Source organism: Onychostruthus taczanowskii, unplaced genomic scaffold (genome assembly GCF_017590055.1).
Source record: "Onychostruthus taczanowskii isolate IOZ18803 unplaced genomic scaffold, ASM1759005v1 scaffold145, whole genome shotgun sequence".
NCBI lineage: Eukaryota > Metazoa > Chordata > Aves > Passeriformes > Passeridae > Onychostruthus > Onychostruthus taczanowskii.
Window position 1 is genome coordinate 242,319 of NW_024498630.1, and position 13,635 is coordinate 255,953.

A 13,635-nucleotide genomic window follows, 5' to 3' on the forward strand; every position below is an offset into this window, starting at 1 on the left:
ACTCCGTAAAAGTGGAGAAAGGAAGCAAAGATGTTCAGCGAGGTGCAATCAAAGTGTGAGGAGCAAAACCAAGTCAACACTGTTAACGCGAAGGTGAGTAAAGAGTTAAGTTTCCAATTTCTGAGTGGAAATCAGTTTGCTCTATGATTAAGAATGTTCTTTTCAGGTGTCTGTGAGAGGAATGTGAAATTCAGCAATAGAAAGATGAATCAGAGTCTGTTGCAGTTAGTTTGTAGATTCCCAGTGCATAGCATAAGATAACAACACTCCGAGCCCTGAGTTCCTCCACTTTGAGGAAGCCCAACAACAGCACGACAGCAAGCTATTTCTGCACATATGGCTGTACATGCCTTGAAATAATGGAGAAAATTCCCTGTAAAGCAGGATTTGAAAGGCTGTGTGAGAGAGCAAACGGTCACAGAGAAGTTAGTATACAGCCCGGTAACTATGGAAGTGCCTTATTGTGGGTTGCTTGCTACGTGACAGTGGTTTTTTGTGAAAGACACTGCTTGCGAATAATTCCCATGAAAGGTACCTACAAGAAGGATCTGAAGTGTATAAAAAGGATTCTGGTGAGATCAGTCACTCAGTTAAAAAATATTAGGCATATGTCCCCATAATGTATGTATAAAATTCTAACACTCACGGTAGCATAGTATTGCTATTAATGCTGTGTTAATTGGTGTGACAGATGACAGAGTACATTTTAGTAGGTTTAAAATCTTGTCACTAATTTAGGTGTTAGTGACCACAATACCTAGAGACTTGTAACATACAGATGATTTCCCTCAAGATGACTTCAGACACACAGACACTCAAGGGAAAATAACATAGAAGAAATAGTGCATTAAAGACATTTTAGGAGGGTAGTACAACAAATGAGATTACGAAATACGGGAAAGCTACCTGCAGTGTGCTATATTAATAACCACTAACTGTTTTCTCTCGTGTTAATCTAAAAATTGTAAAATTTTGCCCTTTCTGTTGTGTTCAGAAGCACTAGGTTTTACAACATTAACAAGAAATCCTGACTTAAAAGTTCAATAAACATTAAAACTTCTATATTCTGGAATCTCTTTGGCCTCAAATTTTGCTATTGATTCTGCCTTATAGTCTCCTTATTTTCAGTGACCAATTCCCCCAGCCAAAGGAGGAAGACTTTGCAGTTGGAAGTTGGTGATAGGTTGAGAAGAATTATTTTGGTAGCTGAAGTGGGAACTAGACGTCACTTACATACTATGTCCTGTCTCTAGAACCCAGGCTGCAAGTTCCTTGTACATTTTAACCTGAAAGTTATTAGCAACCGGTGTTTGCAGCTCTAAGCTGTCCAAGACCAACCTCAATGAGAAGTGAGCTCTTTTCCATGCATTTCACACCCCACCTAAGTCCATAAATGGGGACTATCTGCGTTACTGGGGGATCCTCATTCAGAAGCTGCACTCAAACCACACTGGAACATGTGCTGTTGCACATGTGCATGTTGTTATGGGCCAGCCAGGTACTCTTTATTTTCCACTAGAGCTGTTTTGAGGCAGCATTTTCATTTAAGTGGTGAAGGCACTAGAAAAATAAGCTATTATAATATTCCTCTGTTCACCACTGAAATGTTGTGTCCTCTGCCTTTGATCCAAAGCTGGGTAAAGCACATTGCACTCCTTTTCGCCCATTGCATTGTTTTGCTGTTGGCAGTATTCACTTGCACAAATTCTCAAATAGCCATATGACAAACATTCTTTTGTTTGACACTACACTCTACTTTCTCATCTGTTTCTGCTTTCAATGCCAGCTTGTCTATAACATATTGATATGATAACTTTTTATTGCCCTAACAAGATACTGTCTGCCTGGCAGGCAACACAATTCCCACCCTTATGCAGCAACATTTCACCTGCTCAGCAAGGGAAAAGACGATGTTTGTTCGAAATGCAGAAGCACAGGTGTGTGGTGGAGGCTGTGTGACACTTCAGTGGAAACCTGAAGTACATTCAGAACCTGCAGCACACTCATGGCACTTGAAGTCAGGGACACACAGCAAAATCAGTAATCAGCTCTCCAGGACACGGATCCCTGTGTTTGGGTGTGACAAAAAAATTTTGGTCATAATCAAAAAAGTTATTCCAGGCTAGGACTGGGTGATTAATTCTCTTTTGTCATGCTGACTGAATGGGAAGAACTGCTGACTGAACAAGGAATAGAAATTAAATAAACTCTGACTGAAACAGAACAACTTTCTGCAAAGGAAGCCATGAACTAACTTTGGGTTCTTTCTAAAACCAAATATTTTGCATATTTCTACTATGCATACTATGGTTCTTTTCCAAACCCTTCTTAAATTAAGTCCCATTTTAAAAGAAAATTTTAAAAAACCAATCAACCAACCAACCAAACCAAACCAAACCAAACCAAACCCAAATCACCACCACCACCAACAACAAAAAACCCCACAAAAAACAACCAAACAAAAAAAAAAAAATCACAAAAACCCACCAAACAAAAAAACAAAACAAAAAACCCAAGCATGCCAAAAAGCAAACTGTGGTGAAGTTTTAAAAATCTTTCTGTGCTCTGTTCTTAGACAAGCATGATTTGTGAATAGCTTTTCATCCTGTGCTACTTCTTTTTCCAGTGAAGTAATAAATTATTTAACTGTTTTGTCCAGCTCTGTTCCAGCCACTTGCTTGTCACATGCAAAATTGAAAGACACTTCAGTATTATCTGTGCTTTGTTCCTTGGATATGGTGCACAGCAAGAAAAGAGAAACCATCTTACTTGAAGAGCTATGTGTCAATTGCTATTAATTTCCAAAAGTGTAGCTTAAGCCTATCCAGAAACCAGTCCCAGTTGTACTATTCCCAGGTCAGTTAGCAGTGTTCCTGCTGCACAGTACTTCAGAAGATGCTCAGGCGGTCTGTTGATCTTCAGGGAAACCCCTAGATTTCCTTCCTTATTATTCATGGGGATTTCCCGCTCTGCTGCAGAAAAACAAGGATCAAAATGTTTTACGTACTGTCTCATGTCTCCAGATCCTTCATCTCACTTAAACGCCTAAGGAAATGAGTGGTCACAAATAGAATTCTTGAAACACTAGAAGTGGGAGCAACACAAACACATCTTACTAACTGTTTTATCAAAACAACATAAAAAATACCTTAAAGTTTTGGGGGACTTTTTCATACTACAGGGAATACCGGGGAGCAAAAGAAAGTAAATCTGTAGTTTTATAATTATACTTTTTTTTTTTTTTATTAGCAAAGTAGGAGAGAGACAACAAAGCTAGGAAGACATAGCAAAATGAATTAGACACAGGCCTGTGTGCAGTCTTTGAGATCTGTCTGTGCGAATAGCCTGTTTAATTGCAAAGTGTTCCAGAACAGACATTGTTCCAACAAACATGGCATTGGGCTATGGAGTGGATTTCTGCCTGTGTTGCTCGTTAAATCCAGTAGGAGAACAGCCCAGGTTTGCTCTGGGTTTCAGGAGTCATAGGTCTCCCACTGACACATGCAGTGTGGTGGCCCTGCCTCCTGCAGCTCGCCAAGCTGGTTAAACAAGTGCCATCTTTAATGCAACATACACTTCTCTCAAATGTAGTAGAAAATAATGGGGTACTCAGAAAAGGTATTTTCACAGGTGGTGTTTGATTGATACCTTGTTTTCCAACAGCAACTATGTTGAAAATGCTGACTTTCAGTCACTGCCTAGAGACACCACATGTGCTAGGTAAAAAAAGACTCAGACAGAAACCTTGCCAGAACATAACTTACATACCATTAACCAGTCCTTGACAGTTCTGAATTTCCATTTACCTGTTGAACCTTGCATTTGAGACAGATATTAGTTATAGTGAGGGTAAACAAATATTTAAATATCTAGATTAATATGTGCAATGGTGCCATTAGTCCATTGGAGATAGGAACTCCTTTTAGCTGTAAAACTGATTTTCTTATGTGTTTAGAACAAATGTTAAATCATGATGAAAGAAGCTAATTTCCCACCAAAATCTGATGTGAGTAGAACTGATGACATCTCTGTCTAGTAATATAGTGTTTTACTCCCCTCAAATTTCAGACTAGGAGTTTTTCTTGATGAATCTCATTGAATTCTGGTATCAAGTTAAAAGAGGAGAAACATGTGTGCCTACACTACTGATCATATTGTTCAGTTTTTCAGCAGTATAGGGATGGTTGCAGTCCATCTGCATGTATGCAAAACCCACCTTGTTTGTCCTTAACTAACACACATGTGCCTGTGATCACACCTAGCTTTTTAAAACACGAGGAATTTGAAAATGAAAGGTAACAACTTTCACAGTAGATGAAAATCTGTCATCATAAGGGGTGAAATTTACTGCAGTCTGCTGAAATATGGTGAATGAAATTTCTGAAAAGCAATGCTCACATTTAGGAAAAAACCCAGCAAATATTAAATAACTATGTTTTTGTATATTTTGAGAATAATGGGTAAAGTAAACCTTCGTAAGTGAGATTTTAATGGAGTTAATCATGGGTTTGATGGCCATTTTCCTCTTAAGTTCGATTCTGCTGAGTTCTACAAGAAAAAACTCAAAAAATTACAGCTCTGTGCTAAAGAATTGGTGGAATTACACAGGAGCTAATTGTATATATCTCGGGAATCTGAGGGCTTGGACTGCTTGGGACAGAGATGCCTAAGAAATCTAACTGCACAGCATGTTCCCAGGCTGTGGAGAAATGCTGGAATAAGCTGTCTCCACCCAGAAGTGCCGCAGGAGCAGAAGGCTCTCTGCTTTGTTTCACTTCTCTTCCTAACAGAAGAGGAGACTCCCACCTAGACTCCCAGCACTCTGTGTTGATGAAGAAACGGAGCTGCAGAGCTGCCTCTCTGGTGGCACTCTCTCAGCCACGGTAGTGGACAGCAGGGATATTGCCAGACTTACGTGCTGTAGCGGGGACTGAAGCTGGGAAAACACCTCTCTCTTGCTCTAATGGTGGTTGCTCTGTCCAAAAATAAACATAGGAAATACACTGCTCGTGTCAGATTAGAGCTGTGAAATATGCATTCAGATGTTGTTCCAACTCTCCAATTTCAGAAATTATGAAAACAAACTTAATTTCTTTTGGATAACAGAAGTGGTGAGAAAACTCTTACCCTTAATACAAACCCTTCAGCATGCCAGATGGGACAGTAATGTAAAGCTTAAGAAAGCAAAGCTGCCCAGCTGTCTGATTTACTGAAAGGCAGACACTGAAATTGTTACAGCATTTTACCTAATTTCTTGAAAAGAAGGGCTCTGATATGCTTCATTTGTTGTCATCCGGCTTTGCTTTACACTTTATCCTGATGAAGGATGTAGCTACAATTTCAGCAACTTTTCCAGTTGCCTTTTGTCCTGTCCTACGTGGTGGGGTAAAAGTTTAAGGGGCTGGGACACAATGTGCTTTTTCCAAATGACAACGCTAGATGGTGTCCCTACACTTCCCAAAAAACCCACACAGCCTAGCTTCAGCTTGGAAATCTCAGAAAAAGTGAAAACAGTGGAATGATATGATATGGTATGATGTCATGTATTATGTGTGCATGTGTCTCTGTGTTTTAATCCTCACATGCTATTCATGTACTTAGTTAATGATATGTGAAGCTATTTTCTCTGTAAGTCTCTGGTAGTAACTATTTTAAGAACATGCATGCTCCTTCTTTCCTGTTTTCCCCAAACACCCACACACAGAACCGGAGGATAGTTAATTTGAGGATGTTAATGATAAATCCAGAAGACAGGACAGATGTTAGTGATTCTAGTCACAATCAAATGAATGCTCTCTGTGTAAGGAGCAGCTGTCCTAATCCAAGTTACCCTGAATTCCAATGTAGTGTTTGTGTGCATCTGTCTCTGCCAGACTGACACCTGCACATCAACAAATGTCTCTCTAATAAAATGCTCTCTGCACACTGTGCTGAATCTAAAGCACTAAAGATTTGACTCTTTGTTATCTCAGAGATCCATACAGAACTTCATTTGTGAAAGAAAAACCCAATCTGAAAACTTAGATATGAAGGGCTTTTCACCTTTGTTTTATAGTGCTTTAGGTGTTTTGGGGGTATTTTTGGATTTCAGCAAGGAGTGTGGAAATTGCAGGAAGGCATGAATGATGGTCAAATGAGGAATAGACATACTGAATGCCTCCTGCAGCATCCTGCAAGCTCTTTCTCCAAGGCTGGATCACCTCAGCTAAGCTGGATCTTCCAGCTAGTCTGGTTTATTCATCTGGGAGCTCTCTGCTGCTTGCACATCCCTGGAGGCACTGATGGGAAGAGAGTGGCAGAGCCTAAAGCACAGATAAGTCCTGGACACTGTCTTGCTATGAGCAACACAGAGCAGATGACACATCTTCTCAAGCTTCTCTGTAGTCGCGCTGTAAATTGCAGTGTCTTCCCCTGACAGTGCAGTGGTGGGGCTGGGTGACAGCTTTGGAGGCAAAGCCAGAATTGTGCTTCCAGTGCTCAGGAAAAACAGCAGCCAGTGGCTGAGTTGGGTGTGTTTTGGTTCAGTGGCTGGCACTGCCAGGCGTGCTGAGGGCTCCCTCCCCCCTTCCCACACACCTGGGCCATACAAGCTGTTTGCATGCCTGTGCCAGGAGTGTCAGAGTGTGGTTAATTCCCCTCCTGCTTGTGGTCAAACAGTGAGCCCTGCTGACGACAGGGCTGGTGTGATCTGATTTCAACCCTCCTGCTCTGGGGTTAAACTTCCTTTATGAGTATTACTTGAATGAGAAGATTGTTCTGGACCTCAAGGGGATGTGAAGTAACTGCTGCAAGGAGGGGATGCTAACAAGCTGTGCAGCTGCTTTCCCTGGCAGCATTCAGTGCTGATATTAGCAAATGCCACCGGTTTGTATCTCTCTGGTCAAGGACATGGTGAGACTTAGGGTTAGGTCTTTGGGAAGATAGAATGAGTGAATCTGGGTAGTTCATTTTCGTTTTAGAAGGTGGAGTCAGATTAAGGTTGTGAAAGCAACAAGATTTGTTCACAGAATACTTAGGAATAGAAGGTGCTGATGTCTTAGTGATTATGCTGGTCACCAATGCATTGGTAAAGACTGGCAGCTGCCTTAGGGAAGGAGAAAGCATGAATGAAGAGCAGGCTTCGTTTATGGGCAGCTGTCTGTTTCCTTGTTGCCCTTTTTTCCAACTGAATAGGTAAACTCTAAGGCTGGGACTGCAGCCTGGGTTACTAAAGTTCTCTGAAAAGTAGAGGTAACCCTAATTCAGAACTATTTTTAGTTAAGAACACTGATCAGTGTCAGACCTGGGCTAAAATAGCTCACAATGAATGAACTATTTCTTCTTTGAAAGGGAATACCATGGGGAGATGCAAGAAAGGACTGGCATACCTGTGAAACTGATCTTCTCTTTTGTGCTAAAAATTTCCCTATGTACGTCTGTGACAGTCTTCAAAAATGCAATTCTAAGCCTTGGTAGTTGAAACTAATCTTACTTCTTATCTTTTAAGCTCTTGGCGTGTTCTTGGTGCTTCTGTACCAGTCCACAAAGACACAAATGTGAGCCGTGGACAAATATGATGAATGAAATGCTCCTAGTTGTACATCTCTGCAGAAAGTCAGATATTTTCTCCTTAATTTGTTAAGTGAAGAACATGAAGTCGGATTCACAAGAATTTTCTTTCTCTTTAGTCCCCATTGCCCCATTGCCTTATCCATGTGTGTCTTAACACCAGAGGACAGATGTATATTCTGAAATTCACCAAGGACCGATTGGACATGCGTGTCTGTGAGTCTGTGTGTCTGTGTGTCTAAGCACAACCATGCAAAAAGCAGTGACTTGTTTAAAGGTCTGAAAGGCCTTGCCATCTGGATTTCCAAAAGTTAGATGAACAAGGAAAGGAATAAAATAGAAATACCAAGAAATACCAATAAAATAGAAATACCAATACAATACAATACCAATACAATACTCTGCAATTGTTATATTGAATGCTCAAATGGAAAAAGCCAGCTGAGATAAGGCAATGTTGATAGAAAAAAGTGCCATAACTTGCCTTTTTCTGATCTGTGTGACTTTACAAGAACAAATAAAATATTTACAGATATAGCTGGTTAGATAGAGATGTAGATAAAGAGCCAGACACTGTCCATCAGTGCCCAGTGAAAAGACAAGAGATAATCCACATGAAGTAAAATAAAGGAAATTCTAGTTAAACACAATTACTATTTTTTGCACTGTAAAGGCAATTCAGCACAAGAGTCTTCATTCCAGGAAATATAAAAAAACTGAGTGGAAATAGGCTTGGATAACTTGGTTGATCCTCTTTTGAGCAGAGAACTGAACTAGGTAATTTCCAGAGGTGCTTTCAACCACAACCATTCTGTCATTTTGGCAAATAAATTTTCATACAGAATAACTTCTATGATTTTAGATTAAACACAGCAAGAAAAAACAAGACTGCTCAATACACTGACAGTGAACTGTCAAGGGAATTGAGAACCTTAGAATTTTTAAAATCTATGACTAAGATTTTAAGACCAATGTGTCAGAAGCCTGTCTTGAGACCTCACCACATGACATAACTGGGTCTCTATTAATTGGCAAATCTGGCTTTTTGATCCTTGGCTTATTTTGAAAAACACACTTCAAAACTCCTGTTTTCCTGGAGTTGCATGGAAATTGAGCTTTGTGATGAAATTCCACTCTGAACTATTGAGCAATTTTTTAAAGCAGGCATGCTTTAATGGCTTGGTGTGGTACCAACATGCATAAACTGCTACTTGAGTCAACATTAACTCTGACAGAAACCATTTAGCTTCACAGTACTTTACCACCTGGTGTAGTGATGAAGCTGATAAAGCTTAAAATTATTAGCTTATTGTTTCAGTCTTTGTTAATTTTTTTTTTTTTTCAGAAGAGCATTTAGAGCCACAATCTTAGTCAAAATGGTCAGACTTACTGTAATTCAATGTTTTCTTCCAGAATTGCTTTCTTAGGAGGATAACAAACTGACTCTTTAATTTAATTTTCCGTTAAAACATCAATGATGTCTGCTCAGCACACTAGTAATTCTTGTAATTATAGTATTAGAGAGTGCAGGAGTACTTTCACATATCGAGTTATGTCATTGTGAGACTGATCGAGAGATCTGTGCTATGATGGTCTCTGAGGGGTTTTTTGGTTTGTTTTTGGTTTGGGTGTTTTTGTTTTGGGTGGGTTTTTTTTTGTGATTAGAAGTATTACAATTGAAAAAGACCCCTGCTTCACTGCCATGGGATATAGACTCAGCAATGTCTGTATCAATGGCATCGTACCTTAAACAGAAAATGTATTGTGTTGCTTGATTCATGTTCCCAGGGGAGGGAGGTCTGGCCCCTGTGGGCAATCGTGTCCCCAGCAAGTGACTTTGCCAAATGCTGCAGGTGAACTCCTGGCCCACAGCCCTGGCGAGACATGGGCCAGCAGTGCCTGCACCACGGGAGCAGGGAACACGGGAGCTGCTGCCTCTTTCCTCGCAAGTCTTTCAAATCTTTCACACTCACAGTCAACTTCTTGAGGCTTTTTTCTGTGAGGAGGACCTTGCCTAGTAGATATGTTAAAATTAGCTGCACAAAAGCCACTGAGACCAGTATGTACCATTGGCTTCCTAGTTTCTGAGCTCATAATCCATGGCATATCACAGATCTCTGTCCATTTTCCAGAACACGATTAGCTATTTCTGAAATACAGTAGCAAGCAGAAGCAGGTCAGCAATTGCAGATTGATGCCAACAAAATCAAAATGCCATGTTTTAACAGTGAAACTCCTTTCAATGAGTAGTTAGCCTTCATTCTGTGGCACTTCTATAAGCCACCTTTTAGCGACTGGGCAGCAGGATCATGGGGGAATTCAGGAAATGTGAGAAGTTGCTGGGTGTTGTTAATTCAATGATTAAGTAGCCCTCATGCTTGCATGAGAGATTTAATTGGATAGTAGTGTATGCTCCGAGTGTGGAACACCACAGAGCCGGTCACTGCTGAGGGATTTTGGGATTGCTCCTCTACTTGCTACTTCATTACAGGTCAGGGATACATCCACTGAGGTCAGTGACCTTGCATTAGTGGAAACATAGCCTGAGAGGATAAACAGGGGTTAAAGGACTTGTGAGACCTATGTGAGTCATCCTGTGCTTAGGCCAGTGGCTAAGGAATTAAAAGGCTTAGGAGGAGAGGCTGAGGTCACTCGGTTTGTTTGCCTGGAGAGGAGAAGGCTGAGGGATGACACCATGGCAGCCCACACCTCCCTCAAGAGGGAGAGCCGAGGGGGAAGTGTTGATCTCTCTCTGGTGACCAGCAATAGGACCTAAGGAAAGAGAATGAAACTGCATCGGGGAGTTCAAATTTGGATTTTTTTCTGAACTTTGGTGCTTAAGTAAACGTCTAGTATGCATGCTCAGTTTAAGCATTTTGCATTCATTCATTCACTCATTCATTCATTCATTCATTCATTCATTCATTCATTCATTCACCCAAAGATGAAGCCAAAGGAGGGTCAATCGGGCAAAGCTATGTTGATACACACAAACCTACTGACAGGAACAGTCTTACTGTGTGAGTGCTGCTGGGCTTGAGAAGGGTGGTAGAGCTCCTACTGACTTCCACAGAAGCAGCAGCTTTCACCCCTGAATCCAACGGGATTATCATGTGAACAGCAGTTTGGTACAAACAAAGCCATACTGTACATGACTCCGGTGGCTGTGGCACTGCAGTGCACCTGAAGTCTATGTTTATCAGCTGAGCACCAGCTTTACCTGTGGTGTGGAGGAACCAAGTACTTGCACAGGTGCAGGTGGGCTTCAATATCATGGAAACACTTGATGTGCAGGAAACTTAGCCTCAAGGGACCTATGTGGTCAGCAGGACTGTGCCAAAGGGACACCAGTCCGAGAAGTGTCAGTCACCTGTCAAAACATGACACTCTATGTATCAGGATTTACTTAACAAATTGAGCATCCATCAACACAAAAAGTTCAGGCTGTTCCTCTTCACATCTGTCTGTCAGTCTGCACTGCAAAAGGAGATATAAATCTTTCTTAATGGACTCATGTCCTTAGACTGAAAATGTTTCACAGTGTTTACACTAATTCAAATTCTTATTAAAAATGTAATTTCATAACATGGGAATGTTACGGGTGGTTTCTGTCAACATGCTTATTCTAGTTGGAACCTGACAGAAGTGGTATTTATTTTGCTTCAGCAGACCTTCTCCTCAAATACACTTACTGGGATGAATGTCCCACTGTGTGCATACACATGACTTTGAGAAATTAGTGACAGAGCATTCTCTATCTAAAGTCTACTTCAGGTAACGATGAGGTTAGCAACAACCCCACCCAGTGTGGCCTACAAAGCGTGTTTCATTGCTCCTTTGCACATAAGGCATTACGCTCTTATTTTTATATTTTTGCTATGGCCACAGGTAAGTTCCATGATGTTTGACTTGGATGATAATTATTACATTTCTTATTCATTACCTCATAGAGGAAGGAGTCCTTCTGGCCAGTTAAGCCTGTAAAGACTTCAATGCACATTAATCAGTGGAACATAATTCCTTTTTGCTACCGATGGGACATGAGTGTGCTGAATGCTATGGTGAATGCACAAGATCATTTCATAGATTTACTTTCCAGTATGAGCCTTCTAATAAAAAATTAGACATTAAAATAATTGAGATAATGAAGGTTTGGGCATCTTCAGTTGTATCAGTCATAAATGTCTCTTATCATTCTATTGCACTAGTTTCCAGGATTTAAAAAATTTCTTTGGGTCAACAATTTCTGAAATATTTTGGAGAAGAGGACTGTGCAGTACCAAATGCCTGTTGAAAACCAGGACTGAAATATCATACATGTTAGTTGACAAAAACACTTTAGAAGCCTTGTGAAAAATAAATTTAACTACCAGGTGGGCAAGGTTTATCAGTGAGCAGCACTGAACAGCTCTGCTGTTCATAAGACACGAAATATTAGCAACCATTGTCAGCCACCTCTGCTCTTTCCTGTTTCTTTGTATGTTCAGCTCTTGAGTTCAGGAGAAGTTTCTGTCTCGCTGTAAAGCAACACTTGACCTAAAGTACTTGAGACAAAACACACTAGAATAAAAACTGATGTTCATTTCACAAGGAAAGGCTGAAAGCAATACAGGGGATTCAAGCCTGCTTCAAATGTAGTATCTTGAAGATTTTAAGAAGACAGTATCTTGAAGGTTTTCCTTAAGCCAAAGATAAGAGTGTCACAAAGCCAATTTTTCTGTTACAAAGATACTTATGCACTGTGCTGAATTCCTGACACAGAACAGGCAAAGGTAATTTAAATAATTTTTTCTTCTATTTCTTGTCTTTTGGCTTGCAAACTGTAAAAGCAAACTCTAGCTTAATTTTAGTGTCTTCTAAGATCTCTGTAGGGCATCTTCCCATGCCTTCGTGAATGGGATATAAAAGTCTTCAGAAAAGAAAAACAACATTTTTAGGTGAAGAAATGCATTTAAAAAAGAGATTGTGTTTTTTTTCTGAAGAAACATAAAATGCCATGCTAAATTCACTTAGAAAAGACACTTGCTGCTCTTACAGGTTAACCCAAGGGAAGGTTCAATGGGATCAGATGGAGGAGTCACCAAGGAATGAGAACAGCAGTGTTTGTTCAAAAGGTGTTTCAGACTGTTGGATTAGAGCCAGAGACATGTGAGGATTTTGCAAGAGAGGCAATAGATATTGCAGTGAAAAACCTCATGTTGTTTTGACGCATAACAATGCATTCTGCAGTAATGAAAGGATTAGGAATTGCAGCCCTCCTTGTCTGCTGTTTTCTATCAAAAACTTTATGCATTTCTCCTGCCACAAGAGAACCTACCATCTGGTCTTACACAACACTAACTACAATTTAATAACTGCTTTTAATTATTTTCTAATTTTTTATTCTCTGCATGGTGGATGATTATTGAGGAACTTACAGAAATGGGCAGTTTTAAAGATCACCCTAGATTCCCTCTGTAGAAATAAAACTATGCTTAGAAAGCTGCCATTCTCTTGACTTCTAGTCAAATGCGATTCAAGCCTTGATCAACAGAGGGAGATACAGCACAACTTATCAGCACATTTCTCAGGCCAGTATACAGCCGTCTTCCACACAAAACTCAAGGGATTTAGCAAATCTAATTAATTTGGCATTGGTGTTCATAGTTACTGTGTCTTAACCACTCACTGTACATATAGTATTACACTCTCAGGACATCAAAGAGCTATTTTGGGTCTCAGTGCCAAAGCAACCCTTGCTCTTGTGTATTTCACTTATTCAGCATTAGGCATGACAAGCTGAAGCAGGAGTCTGTGCACCTTGCAAACAAGGACATTGTGAGGAATGGAGGATCCCTGGCAAGTGAGGCAGGATGCATGCGAAGAGCAATCCTGGGAAACAAGCCCTCTGGTTTCCCCAGGGACCCTACCTGCTGCCAGCTCCCCTTGCCCTCAGCAGCCCCACTCCTGCGATGGGAGGCAATCTAGTCCTTAAACAAAGGCGTCAATCCACAAAGAGCTTTCTTGCATAATGATGGAAATAAGGTCTCTGAAGTGCCTGCTTTTTAATATTGGGATATATGAATATCCTATTGACTTACAGAATGA